We start from the raw sequence: 16,210 nt of genomic DNA on the forward strand, positions 1-16,210 counted from the left end.
TTAGCATTAGGTGAAGTCATTTTGGCATATGCAGTTTCCCCAGGAAAAGTGTATGAGGAATGAGAAGAGTATCTGGAAACGTATTTATAAGATGTCAGAAGAAAAGCATTCCATAAAAGATGAGACAATTTGGAAGTTTCTTACAAAACTAAACTACACAATCCAGCAATCACACTCATAGGTATTTATAACTGATTTGAAAACTTATGCCCACACAAAAACCTGCACACAAATGCTTATAGCATCTCTATTCATAATTGCCAAAACTTGGAGGCAACCAAGATGTATTTTAATAGGTGAAAGGGTTAACAAACCCTGGTAGATCCATACAATGGAGTATCATACACCAATAAAAATAAATATGCTATAGAGGCACAAAAAGACATGGAAGACCTTAAAATCATATTGCCAAGTGAAATATTCCATTCTGAAAAGTCTACACACTGCATGGATTCAATTATACAACAATCTGGAAAAGGCAAAACTGTAGAGAGAGTAAAAAGATCAGTGCTTGCCAGGGGTTTAGGGAAGGAGAGACAAACAGGTATAATAAGGGACTTCTAGGACAGTGAAATTATTCTGTATCATTCAAAAATAATGGACACATATCATTATACATTTTTGAAAACCCATAGAATGTAAAATACAAAGAGTGAACCCTAATGTGAACTATGGACTTCAATCATTCATAATGTATTAATATTTGTTCATTAATTATTATTACTGGTTCATTAATCATCTCATACAAGATGTAAATAGCAGGGGAAACTGGGTTTCTGATAGGAAGGACTATATGTGGGAACTCTCTGTACTTTCATACAAATTTTTCCTTGAACCTAATACTGCTCTAAAAAAAGATCTATTAAGAAAGAAAGAGAGAAAGAAGAAAGAAACAGAGAGAATGAAAGAAAGAAAAAGAAAGGCAGGAAGAAAGAATAGAAGGAAGGAAGGAAGAAAGAAGGAAATAAAAATGGCCTATGATTGTTTTTAAAAGAACTGCAGATTCTATCAACTCTTAAATTTTAAAAGCCAATGATGATTAGATACAGGATAAAAAATTAATGATTATCCATTGCGGTATAATGAAATAATATGTACAGATAGATTTCACCAACTGGTAGCTTGCTTTAAAATATAGTTTATGAATAAACAAACTTACAAAAGCTAAACATTGAGAGAAGTCATGACCCATTGTTGTCCTAGAGGATTTAAAACAATTTTTTAAAGATTCATTCACTAAGGCATTCAAGTAATTTCTTTCCATCAATGAACAACTGTGTAATATCTTGAACAGATAATAGTATTATACAATTAAAAAGAAACTCCAATGTTAAATTTAGAGTTTTAGATTTTTTGAAAAACTACTCTGTGAAAACTGGGGACTTTCATGATCCAACAAGCTCTTTTTTCTTCTTTCTACTCTTTCACCAGATGTACAATATATGCGAACAGTAATGTCTCTGTAACAATAGAATAATGACGTATCCTCACTCATTCATTCAAAAACTTGTACTAAGTTTCTGCTACGTGCCAGAATTTACTACCCATGAGGGAAAATAAGAGCAAAATGCTTTTTATAAATTTAGTCCCATGAAAGATTCTCTCTCAGTGAAATCTTGCGAAAACTTTGAGAGTTATAATTATTAGTCCAACTTAAGAGGGGAAGAAAGGAATACACACTAGTGGGCATAGCTAGACTATAAACTCATAGCATTTCATTTTAAATCTTACATAATTTTTAGAATGGCAGATATTTCCAAATTAAATATTGAGAGAGTTCAAATTTAGATCCTTGTTTCATATAGTAGCCTTATAGTTATATATCTCAGAAAATGTACTAAATATCTGAATCCTGTATCTACACAGCTGGTTGACAAAAGAAAATAGTGCACTTTTAGTTGTATGATCTTCCACTTACCCTTAATCTTATTCCTATAATATAATAATAATTTCAGGAAATCTGTGTACACCTACATTTTTAAACAGGTAGGATTCACATGGTGGACCATATCCTCTTAGAAGATTATTATTTATAAACTTAAAATGTGCAAATAAATTAAAGTTTTTATTATGATATCATTTTGTCTAAGGAAAAGTTCACTTTATTTTATACTGTCTTAAAACCAAGATGTAGATTTGGAAAAGGATTTAGAACAGTGTTGAAAATTCCCTATTTTAATACTGAACATGCAATAAACATTTGGCATAACAGATACAGGAAAACCTTACCTTTTCTTATCTGAATAAAACATATTAATTATTAAACGAAAATCACACATTTTTAATTACTTGGCAAAAGTAACATAATAAATGCAAATAGCACTACCAATCAAGAATTACAAATTTTTAATAGATATTTGAAAATTATTTGAAGTTTAGAACCTACACTGTTTTTAGAATATGTTGTTTGTTTTTTATATGACTACATGCTTAGATCACTGCTTTCTTGAATCTCTTAAAGCCAAGCCATTTGTCATTTTTCATTCTTTTGGACATCTGCTTCTGTAATATATATCTATATTGTTTCTATCCACAACTTACTATTTCACTATGATATCCGTGTGCTTGCAAAAGCTATCAGTAGCCACAAGTCAGATCCACTCATATGGAGATCCTTTATTATCACTTATGAAATACTCATCAAAATTCACTACTCAGAAAATCTGCTGCTAAATTTTCACAAGAGAACACTCTTAATTTGAAATTCAACACTTTAAATCATTTATAAATGTGCAGGTGAAGTAATAATTTCTCAGAGCTGAAGTACTATTACTAATTCTCTTGTTCTCTTTTTTCAGAAATCAACTTTAGGATATATGATAGTTCTCAAGTTTCTGGTAAATTTAAAGTACAGTGACAATCTTAAGAAGATCAGGTTAGGTTCAGAGTTTTACAGACATTGACATTCATCAAAAAGTTAAATTGTTTTTAATTGAGATTAAATTAAAATTTAAAGTGACTTAGAGCTGTTCAAAAATTATATTGCTTGGATCACCCATTCTTTAAAGGTAAAAACTTTTTGTTCAAGATTTTTGGTTTAGTATATATGGCCTTTTATAAGACAAGTAGTCTAATTCATGGATATCATGTAGAAAAACCAGTTTCCTCTTTGTGTCTTTTTTGTTAAAATAAGGAAAATCCATCAAATTCTTCAGGACTTATTCTCAAATATGCTGTCTAGGTTTACCTAGACAAGATACTGCCCTCCTCCTACTTCTATCATAGGGCAGTTTGATTCTGCCATCTTCAATCCACAGTTTACCCATTAAAGATGTAGTTATGTATCTTACAGGTCTAATTATCAAGTAAATAACATCAAAAATATAACTTACCGTAGTGGTGTGTTGTGACAGTTCATAATTTCATTAAAATAGAGTATTTTATATACTAATATTTATCATTAAATATTTAATATATATTAATATTAACTATTATTAACACTTAATGATTCTGGGATAGAAAAGATTATGTGGATTTCTTCCCCTTTCATATCTTTAATAAATCACAAAATATAATACTCCCTGAGTTATATGAGCTAAGGAGCCCATCCCCCACACACATCATTAATGGCTTCTTCATTTCAGTTTCCACAGGCAGGGGTGTCGTCAGTCTTCACCAGCTCCACATAGATCACCAAAAGGAAAAGCCCCTATTGCTTTATGTCTGTGAAACATATTTTATGAACAGGTTCAAACTGCTTCAATAATCTATCTGGAGGAGTGGGTGCCTACCCATAAGTGACTCCACCGTATCATGCTAGACATTACTGTTAGAATTTGTGTTATTTACATGGCAGAGCTGAATGGCCAAAAGTAAAGTCAGAGAGAGGCAAATAAGTTTTAACTCTGCTACACTCTGAAATTGCTTGAATTCTGTACTATTTCCCTCTGTTTTCCTGCTTCAAAATACCACCTTTTTTCATGAATACAGCAACCTATATCAATTCTTCTTCTGGCACATTTTGTTTTATATATTCTCAGCTTCACAAATAATGACTCTAGCCTTTAATATACTCTTTCATTTCCAATCAAGTTCATATTCTTGGGTTTATTCTCATCCCTCAGTTAATAGAAAAGTTCATTATTACATTCAACTTTTGGAAAATATTTACTCAAATTGAGGGCCTCTCATTAATAACTTGAAAATGCTTTCAAATTGACCTTCCCCTCATTTCATATAACATTTCTATCTGAAATAGTCTTTCTGTTACACAATAATTAGTCTTTCTGTTACACAATAATTAGATGAAGGTGGTAGTGGTGGTGCTATTGTTGATAGTGATAATAATAATAGTGATGCCTTAAGTGATTTACAGAAATAAACAAACAACCTTCTGAGGTTTGGGTCTTTGTTCCTACTATGCTTACTTCTCATCATACTACCATTCTGATTTCTGATTTCTATTGCTCATTTAAAAATTTTTGTTTCTGATTTTCAGTTACTGCAACTACTTTTTCTTTCACATGCCAAAATAATTTTTCAAATCTAAAATGTTGAAACAATTTGTGTTCTAACAAATTTCATTTGACTTTAGTGACAACCCACATATTTTTTCTTTCCACAATTACATAAATCAATTGCATGTTTCATTTTATTACACTACATAGCTTTTTGAGAGATCAATTATAATATGTAGGTAAAGAGCAGAAAGAAAACATTTACAAAATTATAAAAAATAAAACTTACAAAATTGGAATAAAATATAATAAAAAGGTTATATAATTAAGATACAGTTTTTCATTGAACAATGTTAATATATTCCTAGTTTTCCTCGTGTTTACCAGCTCAACACAATAAAGTTAAGTAGTTGATTTAAAGAGCATTATTTTAGAAATGATTTTTAATTTAAATACTTGAAATAAAATTGAGCAAAAAGTGGGAGTTATTTTAAAGAATTATAACTTTTTAGGTTCTTGATAGAATCAAAAAATACATCATTGTCCTATTGTTAGTATTTAAATTATCTATTAAATTTGTTTAACAACATTATGGTACTTAAACATCACTATTAAAGAGATAGCCCCCCTTTTCCATACTATGAATTGCTTTGCAAACCATTTTCCACAGGTAATGCAAGTAGAAAATATGAGGTAGATGTCCACATTACTCAAACAAAGAACTAATGATGTTTATTAGCTTCTTACACTTGGATAAAGCTAAAGAAAAATCTAATCAAGATTACTTTTGGTGATGTAATGATTTGTTAAATCTAATGACAATCTCATTAGAGCAGCAGGTTTTCTTCTATTTACTCTCTCTGGCCTTGTATACATGACAATAGATAAGATGTTTAGGGAAAGACTTAAACAGTTCATACTGGCCTGAACACTAACTTACAGTCAGAAAGAAAGATTTCTACTCTAGAAATAATGGAGCTATATAATATTTCCTATATCTGTGGGGACATTTTTTAAGCCTCATATTTGATGTCAACTCATAGATGGCTTCTTCCTTAATTCCAAGCCTCTCTTTTCAACAACAGGAGGAAGAATAGTGACTATTAGGTTTAAAAAAAAAAAAAAACTAAGATGTTTAATATAGACTTACTAGTTTCATAAATTTGGGAAACCTGGTACCTGAACAAATACAATGTTCCATTCTGCTCTGAAAACTTTGGAGATTGCACAAATATACACAAAAAATACTCTGAGATCACATGAAATATTCACAAATTATTAATAATATGATTTAAAATTATGCATAAATAAGTGGGTCATGCTCAAGAAAATAATTATTGCAAAAAATATATAATTGAAGACATATTCCAACTTTGAGAACACCAGTAAAAACTACCTTAGCTCCACTCATGTGTTAAGTACCTTACTGAGTAAAAAGTGTTCAGACTAGATGTTGTAGAAAATTAGAGGACAAGTAAAATTCTGCAGCCATGTCCTCTAAATATATCTGGTTTTAACCTTTAGACTTAGAAGATAAACACATGTGCAAAACAGACAGCTATACCAGGTAAAATAAGTGCCCTTTTGAAAATCACAATAAGAGCTATGAATTATATGGTGCTGGCCATGTGCCAGTCTTTGTTCTATGAACTTTATATATATTACATCATTTCTTTTTCATTACAACCTTGTGTCAGTTATGGAAGGCTAAGCTACAATAACAAGTAGATGCCCAACATTTAGTGACTTAGAGTATAAGAAACTGATTATGTTTCATTATATTTTCATTTCAGATCAAGGCTCTTTCTCACACAGCTAGGCAGGGACTTAGGCTAATGAAGACTCCACCATCTTCAAGTGGAGGTTCGCAGTACGTACTGCGACGGTCATGTTCGCCATTCAGCCAGAAGGCAAAAATGGAATGAAGAAGCACTGGGGAGGGTTACTTGTGGGCCGAAAAGCAGCATATATCTCACCCACTTTCATCACAAAGGGTAACTTAGCTAGACGGTGATGGAATGAAGTAGAACATGGAAGGAGGGTCACGGTGTGCATTAAGGCAGCCAGTGGTTCAAGAAGAGGCTGGAGAGGGAGATCAGGACGATATTATGCAGAATGTTACTTACAAATATTTGAAATCTTACTTACAGTTCTTCAAATCCTCTTTACAAATATCACTAAGACTTTCAGTTTTGAACAAAGAGGATTTCAATAAAGAATGACATCAAACTTTTTGTGTTTTAAAATATTGCTCTTTCTTCAAAATAAATATTTTATTTTAGAACAGTTTTATATTTACAGAGAAATGACAAATATAATACAGAGAAATTCCCATATATCTCCATCTAATATGTTATGTTGAGATGGTGTATTTGTCACAATTAATGAAGTCCAATTTATTAATTTATTTCATGGATTGTGCTTTTGGTACTTACCTAAACACACATTTTAAAAAAAAACCTGGTTATATAAATTTTCCAGATACAGGCTTGCAAAGGTGAATGGGATATCTCAGGAGAATTATGATGAACTTTGGAATAGTTGTGTGATATTGAAGAAGAAAAAAGTGAACATATGTGATATATATTCATTTGCTGACAAACTGTTATTGTGTATCTGTTTATTACCCAAGATAATTAAGTGCCAATATAAGTAAGTATTTAATTACTTATGAATATAGAATAAGAATGACTGAAGATGAATATATGAACTATATCAGAGCTTCCAAAATTATACTGTTAATGATGCCTTTCATTGAATAAAACGAAGGCTCCTGAAGGGGTAAAAGGAAAAAAAAAAAAACATTGGAGAGCAGGGAATTCATGCTCCCAGAACAGATGGAAGAACCCAGCTGATCATTCTCAATTACCTGTAGAGAATTTTTATTTTGCTTGATAAATTACTAGAACTATAGTTATTTTATTATCTCTTTATAGAATTGCTTCCTTGTTAATGTCCTCACTACTAACGAATGTATTAGGTTTGTGACTTTCATATTCTAAAGGTATAAAAAGAGGTGTGAAGGGAGGAAGAGAAAAATAGGAGAGGAAAGATGAGGAAAAATAGGAAGGATGTGAAAATTTAACACTACTGGGTAGGTCTATGGTTCACATTATAGTTTAATATATTACAAGAAAAGCATTTGAGGTAATGCAAATTTGACATTTTTACGTCTACTGAACAAATATCATTTATCAATTAATATGCATTATGTATATGGTGCCCATTATTTTAATAAATGCATACTCAGAGAATACTAAGCATTCAATTATAAACACTGATGTGAGGAAAGCACAAATATAATTACATCAAATTATTCAGGAGGAAAATTAATATAGCTAGCTACAGAAGAGGATAAGTTATGGACAGGGAGATGGTTAAGCATCAGCTTGACTATTACAGAGAAATGTCCTTTAATTTTCTATAATAAGAGACCATCAGGAATTTATCTAAGTGAGGAAGGAGTTCATTATTTATTGCTTGAGCTAATATCCTCTCTCTCAATCTCCCTCTCCTCCCTGCCCCTTCCTTCCTCCTTCTACCTCCCTTTCTCTCTCTCTCTTTTATACACACACACACACACACACACACACACACACACACACACACACACACAGTTCTATTGCATACAGAACAGAAACAACTGGTAATCTGAAAATATCACTAATAACCACATACTCAGTGCTTGAATCCCAGCCTTCTCCACACACACACAGCATTTGACAATGTTAATTGACTACATAGTTTTTGAATATTTATTTTCCATTTTCATCCTAAATACTAATTTTATCTATTCCTCTTCTATATCTCTGATCATTTATATTTTTATGAAAAAATAAAGTATTAGTGTTCATTATGCATTTAGGATGAACAGAAATAATTAAAAATAAGGACCAGTCACACTAATTCACCCTCATAAGAGCTGTCAATTGGAATATTTTTTCACTTTATTCGCAGTGACTTGTGTCTATTTCAACACTTTTCAATTAGAGAGGAAAAAAGTTTTTTCCCTAGCTTTCACTCAAATATGCTCATTAACAAGGTTCTGACTTCAGATCTTGCTAGCAAAATATTTCTATTTCCATAAAGTTGTATTTAATGAGACAATGAATGAAAAGAGTTTAGGATGGAATATGACTTTAATCAAACATACAATAAATGCTACTTTTCTTTCCACTGAGGCCACTAGGGAAAGTATGTTTTCTTGTAGCATGTCATTGTACATTCTTTCACTCTCTCTAGGGTGCTGAGTTTAAGGCAGGAGTATGTACATAGAAAATTGTATATGTCTATTTTTATCATATCTTACTTGTGAATTAAGAAAACTGATATTTTATCTTTATCTGTGTTGCTAGCATTTGCATATTTTAATATTTATTTTATAAAATTTACTGTCATTTTCCTATTGGCTTTTTCCATTGGTTTTATGAATTGCCTAACCCTAGTGACATTTACTGCTAGGTCTTCTAGTAGATTGTTGTTAATATTAACACTTTATTTATTTTTTGTATTGTATAAGACTAAATTATTTTAAATTATATTAATTTTCTTGACCCCAACATATAACATATGCCTTCATCATTCATTTTATAATGCTGCCTTTCTTATTTATTAAATTGTTTCTCAGAATCAAGTTTTCAAGACACTTCTTCATATTATTCAGCCTATCCCTGGGGTAACACTATTGCCATCTGTTTTTATATACTCGTTCTGCCATTTCTATAAATGTTATCTTCTCTGGATATTTGTACTTGGTTTGTCCCTTGATTTTTATTGATCCATTGATTTCACCCATCCATTTTTGTGTCTATTCTACATCACACCCTGTGTTGGTACTAGGGAGACAGATAAAGGCTTCAGGCACTGGGACTGTGAAGAGCATAACAAGAGGAAATATCCTCATAGCTAACCTCCTGTGAGCTCATCTCTATAGCTAATGTCTGAGTCAATTACTATAGCATACTTTCTTTCTCAAACACATTTTTTACTACTTATTAGTATCATATCTCATTATTTCTATTTAACTATTTACAGAAGTACTATAACTTTAACACGTTTTCCAAAAGCATGTAAAATGCATGGTCATATATTGTCTCACACTCAGCTGAATACACATTTGGCCAGCCAGCTCTGTCCCAATAGCATCATTACTCAGTTGGGCAGCTTAATGTGATATCTGAAACATTAATGAACACTGTATTTTGGCTCAATCCCTTCATTAAATCAATTATCACTCTTTATTAACTCTTAAAGTAATCATATCCCTTGCTTTTTTCCATCACCTTTGTGACCCACTTCCATCTCCTGTTGCTTCTTAGTTGGGCTGTTGAATAATGCTCTGCTGAAAACTATGTAACTTCCCTTCTCCAACCCTTTCCATTATCTACATAAAACCAACAAAATTTCTATAACATAAATATGGTCAAGTCATATTCAGTAAAAATGGAAAAGCCGGTGTATACCATCTCTTGCAGATACTTGGAATTTTCAAATGTCAACTTTGTACGCTCCTTTACTGCTTACTACCTAAGACAGCAGCTCACAAAGTGTGTTCCAAAGATGCTGGGTATCCCCAAAACACTTTTTGGGAATCTGTGAGATCAAAAATTTATTCATAGTAATATTCAAAGTTATCATCCCTTTTCACTGTATTTAGATTTGGACGTTGGTGGGAAAGTAATGGGCAAAACCACATGCACCTTGGCATGAATCAAGCCAGTGACTCCCAGGTGTCACTGCCACACACTCTGATTCATTTTAAGCGACTGCTGCAGAGATTCATTTAAGAATGCCATTGATAAAGCAGTACAAAGTATTAATTGTATTAAATCTTTACCTTGAATATATCTCTTTTCATTACACTGTGTGAAAAAAAATGGGAAGTAAGCATAGGAACTACTGCTTCATACCATGCACAAGTTGTCCGCAGGAAAGCACATGAGGGATTATTTGTGATCTGTGCTGGACGACCCTCATTTTCACTGAACACCATTTTTATTTAAAAGAACAACAGACACCTAAACTCTGCAGACATGGGTATTTAGCAGACATTTTCTCGAAAATGAACAAAAATAGTCACCCTGAGGAAAATGATGACAGTATCTGATATCAATGTTAAAACGAATGCTTTTAAGCAAAAAAATAGAGGTTTGGAAAACATCTATCATGGTGTCTAAGTATTTAAAGACTTTACAGGAAAGATTGGTAATGATATTCATGAACATAATTTTTTGCTCTGAATTGAAATGTGTCAATACATGGAAGATCTGCATGACTTGGTTAATAATATTAACTAAGTATCTTAACATTCCTCAGTTTTAATTTCTACTATGGAGCCTATTGACCTAAACTATCCAGTGAGGCTAAAGCTCTTTGGAGTAGCGAATTTTTTTGAGTGCAGAGTTCCTAAGGCCAAATGTTTGAGGATTGCTGGTCTGTAGGATAAAATCTAAGCTCTTCAGATACTTATATATATCTATCTCTACACCAGCACCAGCTTCCCTTCCCAGAAATTTCATGAATGACTACTTCATATACCACATACACTAAGTAAACCAATCTATTGGAATGCCCTACCCCTGCATACCTCCACACAACCTTTCAAAATATTCTTCTGTTATGTCATTCTCTCTCTTTCTTCATCTGACATACTTCCATTTATATTATGAAAGTTTATTTAAATGTTACTTATTCATATTGTTTCCTCTACCCACCCAAGTAGAGAATCATTTACTATCTCATATATGTTCCCTCAATACTTCAGCATATATTTTAAATTGCATCATAGTTTTATCAGTGCCTTTTTGTGTTGATAAGTATTAGTTGACTATGGGACATTTGAAAACCAGCTTTGTTGTATTTCATTCAGGTTTTCTTTTTTACCTTATGCCATGGTAGCTAACATATAATAAATAAACCATTGAATTTTATTGGTAAAACCTTGTGTAGCTCTGGGAGGAAAATATGTTCCCAGCCTGGGGCAAATAACCTTTGAAGCTGAAATCAGTCAAAGGGAGAAATAAAGTGGAAAAAAACATTTATTGTTTACAAGCAGTCATCTACTTCTGCTCACCCATGTCTCACTACCCAGCTGCAAAAGAGACCGCACCACACCTCTCCGGTCCAGATATACCCTTATTCCTCCTTGTAATCACCTATTAATATTGAGATGGACTACTTATCTCCACCCCTTGGAAACATCTATTGATATGCATTAAGGCCAGGCAAGAGATTCTGGAAATATTGCAATTTTACCCACACTTTGCTAGAGCTGAGACTGAGCATCAAAATTTGAAAAATAAGAAGTGTATTATTTTTAAATTAGGATGTACAGATATAGTTGAAAATTGAATAAGAGTATATTCTAGGTTATAACATAACTTCATATTCTAGAATGTCAGCACCCTCCTGTATTTTTAAGGTTATAGTAGTCATAACTTGTTGTTGTGATGGGTAATATGTTGACTTCTTAAAAGTATACACTTTTGTGTGTTTATGAGCAATATGCTGGCTTTCTTATAATTTGATGCACTATTAATCCTAGAGTGGCTGCTATTCAATCTTTATTTCCATTTATTATAGAAATCAACATATTATACAAATCTTCACAATGTGCCTCTCTTCTACTTACAAAATTGAAAGAAATCAAATTCAGATTCCAGTGGCACAGAAAGCTTCTTTTCTAAGATATAAATAGTTCAAATTGAACCCAAGATACGTCTCTGCAGAAAAGCACATTGTTTATAAAAATTATTTTTCTGTATATATGTATGTGTTCAAGTTAATTTATAATGTGAGTAGTGGCTAGAGACATGTACATGACAGGGGCAGTTTTACAGTCACATAAAAATGATTATTATTATTACATTATGTAGACATGAATGTTTTTAGCCTATCTAACATTTATCCACCTTTTTTCTACTTAAGTCTTCGTGATATTCCTCTGATGAATATACTCCTTCCTCACTCTCAGTATATGGGCACTCTTAGAATTAGGTCACATCCAAATTCCTAGAGCAAATGACACAGACCTGGTTCACCGGAGCACCATGTGGTTGGCTCCAGGGACTGAATCAAGGAAAGCTATGACTCAACCAAGAGTTATAGGGACTATTAGATGAAATATTTGGAAAGAAGTTCACTTTTTCCCCTGAAGTTGCCAAAATGCCAATGTGGAATCCTGCTGCTGACGGCTATATTTAATAACAACATTTGCAGAGAGTCTGCCTGGGGATCATGCCAAAGATAGGTAAGCAGAGTCATGAGATGAAGATTTATTCCTAATGAAATTAACTGTCCCTGGATCCAATTTTTTCCTGAAGCCAAAACAATCCGTGGACTTTCTGGTTGTATAAGACAATAAATTATTTTACTAGTTAAAAGCAGGTTGAATTGGGTTTCTATTCTTTGACATTGAAAAGTCATAATTGATACAGTAAAAGTAATTCTACTTTCAGGCCAGTCCTGCCAGAAATACATCATAAAACAAACAAATTAATTCACAGTATACATGGTGACCCTATTAAGGATATTACTGATTATATTGTAGATAAACATCATAACCAAGGCAATAGTATTCACTTCTTAAAACACAGAACATCTTAAATTTCTTAACCTATTTCCCCCAATAACTTCATGTACAATTCAAGAACAAAAGTAATGTCAAATAAGTTGAAATATTACAAGTGAATTACAATGTAGTCCCTCATTATTTTTAGCATCCTTTATGATGAAAAGAGGAAAGCACTTCTGGTACAGTGTATCATTAATTTCTAAATCTTGTAAATGACTAAAAAAGAATCCTGCAAAAATGATACAATAACCATATCTAATGTATATGTTATCTCTAGTTTGCTGAAGTCTAAATATAGCAACAACAGTAACATTTTTCTATATTTTATTGCAATCTATACTCACTATGCAGTAAGGAAACTCTATTCTTCTTTACTATCCTACATTCATTTTATTATATACAAACCTTCTGTTATTATTTTAATTGCTAACTCTGTTAAACTTCAGTAAAATGCATTTACACAAAATATACTGAACCACTGTATGAAATTTGACAAGACAAGGGATAGTGTTTTACTTATAAAGAATTGTGTTTTACTTACAAGGAATACTATTTTAATATTTGACTTATATACTATAACCAGTTTAGTGAAAGTGCACCCTCTTTTTAGATTAATAAAATAATAGTTCCATAACTGAATAAACTTAAGCTACATAATATTGTATTATCAATAAGAATAAAGTGCGAGATACTTCAATTCTTAAAAATTATTATATGAATGATAAAATATAAATATTACACTCTGGCTTGGAACACATGTAATGAACTCTTAGAAACAAACAGATTTTAAGTTATATTTCCTTTTAACAAAGAAAGGTTATGATAATTATGCAAAATTTCTTAAAATGATGGTATTCAATATACAATTAATTGGCATTTAGTTTATTCACAATGTTGTGCAATCACCAGTTTTCTCTAGTTTCAACAGTTTCTTATCACCCCATAAAAGTACCACATACTTTTCAGATAATCATCCACATCTCTTGAACATTGAAATATATTTAGTTTTGCTTCTACTTTTTGGCTGTTATAATAATGCTGCTATAAACATTTATGTACATGTTACTGTGTGGACATAATGTTTTCAATTCTCTTGAGCATGTGCATAGTAGTACTTCTGGGTTATATGGAAATCCCATGTTTACCTCTGAGGAACCACCAAACTTCCACAGTGGCTACCAGTAGTGTACAAGTGTTGCTATTTCTCCGTTTCTTTGTCAACACTTGTTATTTTCCACTTTCTTGATTAAAGTCATTATAGTGGTTATGAAGCAGTATCTCATGTGGTTTTAATTTTAATACCTTAATGACCAATGATGCTGACCATATTCTGATGTGTTGTTGGCCATTTGAAAATATTTGAAGAAATGTCTGTTCAAGCTCTTTGCCCATTTTTAATTGGGTTGTTTGCTTTTTTGATATTGAGATGGAATACTTCTTTATATTTTCTGGTTGTTAAACACTTAACAGATAGATATATGATTTGGAAATATTGCTTCACATTCCAGAGTTTTGTTTTCACATTCTTGGTAATGTCCTTTAATGCACAAAAGTTTTTAATTTTTATGGAGTTCAATCTTGTATTCATACTTTTGATGTCAAAGTATCCATTGCCAAACTTGAAGTTATGAAGATTTATGCCTGTATTTTCTTTTAATAGTTTTCATACTTATATTTAGATTTTTGATCCATTGTGAGTTTATTTTTGCATATAGAGAGATGTAGGTGTCCAATTGTTTTCTTTTATATGTTGTGACTAGTTTTGACATCATTGCTGAAAATCAACTGGCCACAAATAATTTCTGCATTCTAAGTTCTATTCCGTTGGCTACTATATCTATGCCTTACCCCAGTACCTTATGTTAGTACCACTACATGTTGATTGTTTAACTTTGTAGTAAGCTTTGAAACCAGGAAGTGTGACTTCTACTTGTTTTCCTTTTTCAATATCATTTTGGCTATCTGGAGTCCCTTGAAGTTTCACATAAATTATAGGATGTTTTCCATTTATAATTTTCAAATATTGATGGAGGTTTCATGAGTTTTATAGATTTTTGGGGGGAATATTGCCATCTTAACACATTAAGTCATCCATGAACATGGGAGGCCTTTCAATTTATTTGGGTCTTCTTTATTTCGACAACATTTTGTAGTATTCAATGGCAAGTTTTTCCTCCTTCTTAAATTTATTCATTATTTTATTCCATTAGATACTATTGTAAATGAAATTTTCTTCTTAATTTCCTCTAGATTGCTCATTGCAAGTATACAGAAACAATATTGATTATGTGTGTTGATCTTGTACTCTGTCACTTTGCTGAACTTGCTTATTAGCTCTAGTTGTTTTTGTGTATTTATCTATGTGATTTTTCAATATAAAAAATCATGTCATCCACAAATAGTTTTACTTCATCCTTTCTGGATTAGATGTCTTTTATTTCTTTTTCTTGCCTAATTTCTCTAGTTAGAACTTTGGAACAATGAACAACAGTGATGAAAACAGTCATTTTATCTGTATCTGATCAGGACAAGATAAAAGGAAAGCTTTCAGTTTTCATCATTAAAAATTATGTTGGTCATGGGATTTACATATATGCTCTTTATCACATTAAGTTCCCTTCTATTTGTAGTTCACTGAGTGGTTTAATTATGAAAGAATGTTGATTTTCAAATTATATTTCAGCATATATTGTGATGATCATGTCTACACTCTCACCTTTTATTCTCTTTATGTGGTTTTACATTGATTTTATTTTGAAATAGTCCTGCATTCCTGAGATAAATCCACTTTGTCATGGTGTATAGCCCTTTTAATGTGGGGTTGGTTTCAGTTTGGTAGTTATTGGTTTTTAAATATTTGTGTCTGTACTCATAAGAGGTATTGCTCTGTAGTTCTCTTTTTTTTCTTTTTCTTTTTCTTTCTGGCTTTGGTATAAAAGGAATGCTAGCCTCATAGAATGTGTTAAAAAGTGTTTCCTCCTCATATATTTCAGAAGACTTTGAATGTGATTGGTATTAATTATTTTTTAAACAGTTGATAGAACTCAAGAATGAAGCCATCACATCCTGGATTTTCCTATTCTTGTACTTTTTTTCATTCCTGATGTAATGCCTTTACTTGTTATAGGTCCATGGGGATTTATGTTTCTTCTTGAGTCAGTTTTGGTAAGTTGTGTGTTTCTAGAAATTGTCCATTTCATCTAGAGTATCTAATTTCTTGGTGTATAATTGTGAACAGTAT

The sequence above is a fragment of the Manis pentadactyla genome, chromosome 17 (genome assembly GCF_030020395.1).
Source record: "Manis pentadactyla isolate mManPen7 chromosome 17, mManPen7.hap1, whole genome shotgun sequence".
Taxonomy (NCBI): Eukaryota; Metazoa; Chordata; class Mammalia; order Pholidota; family Manidae; genus Manis; species Manis pentadactyla.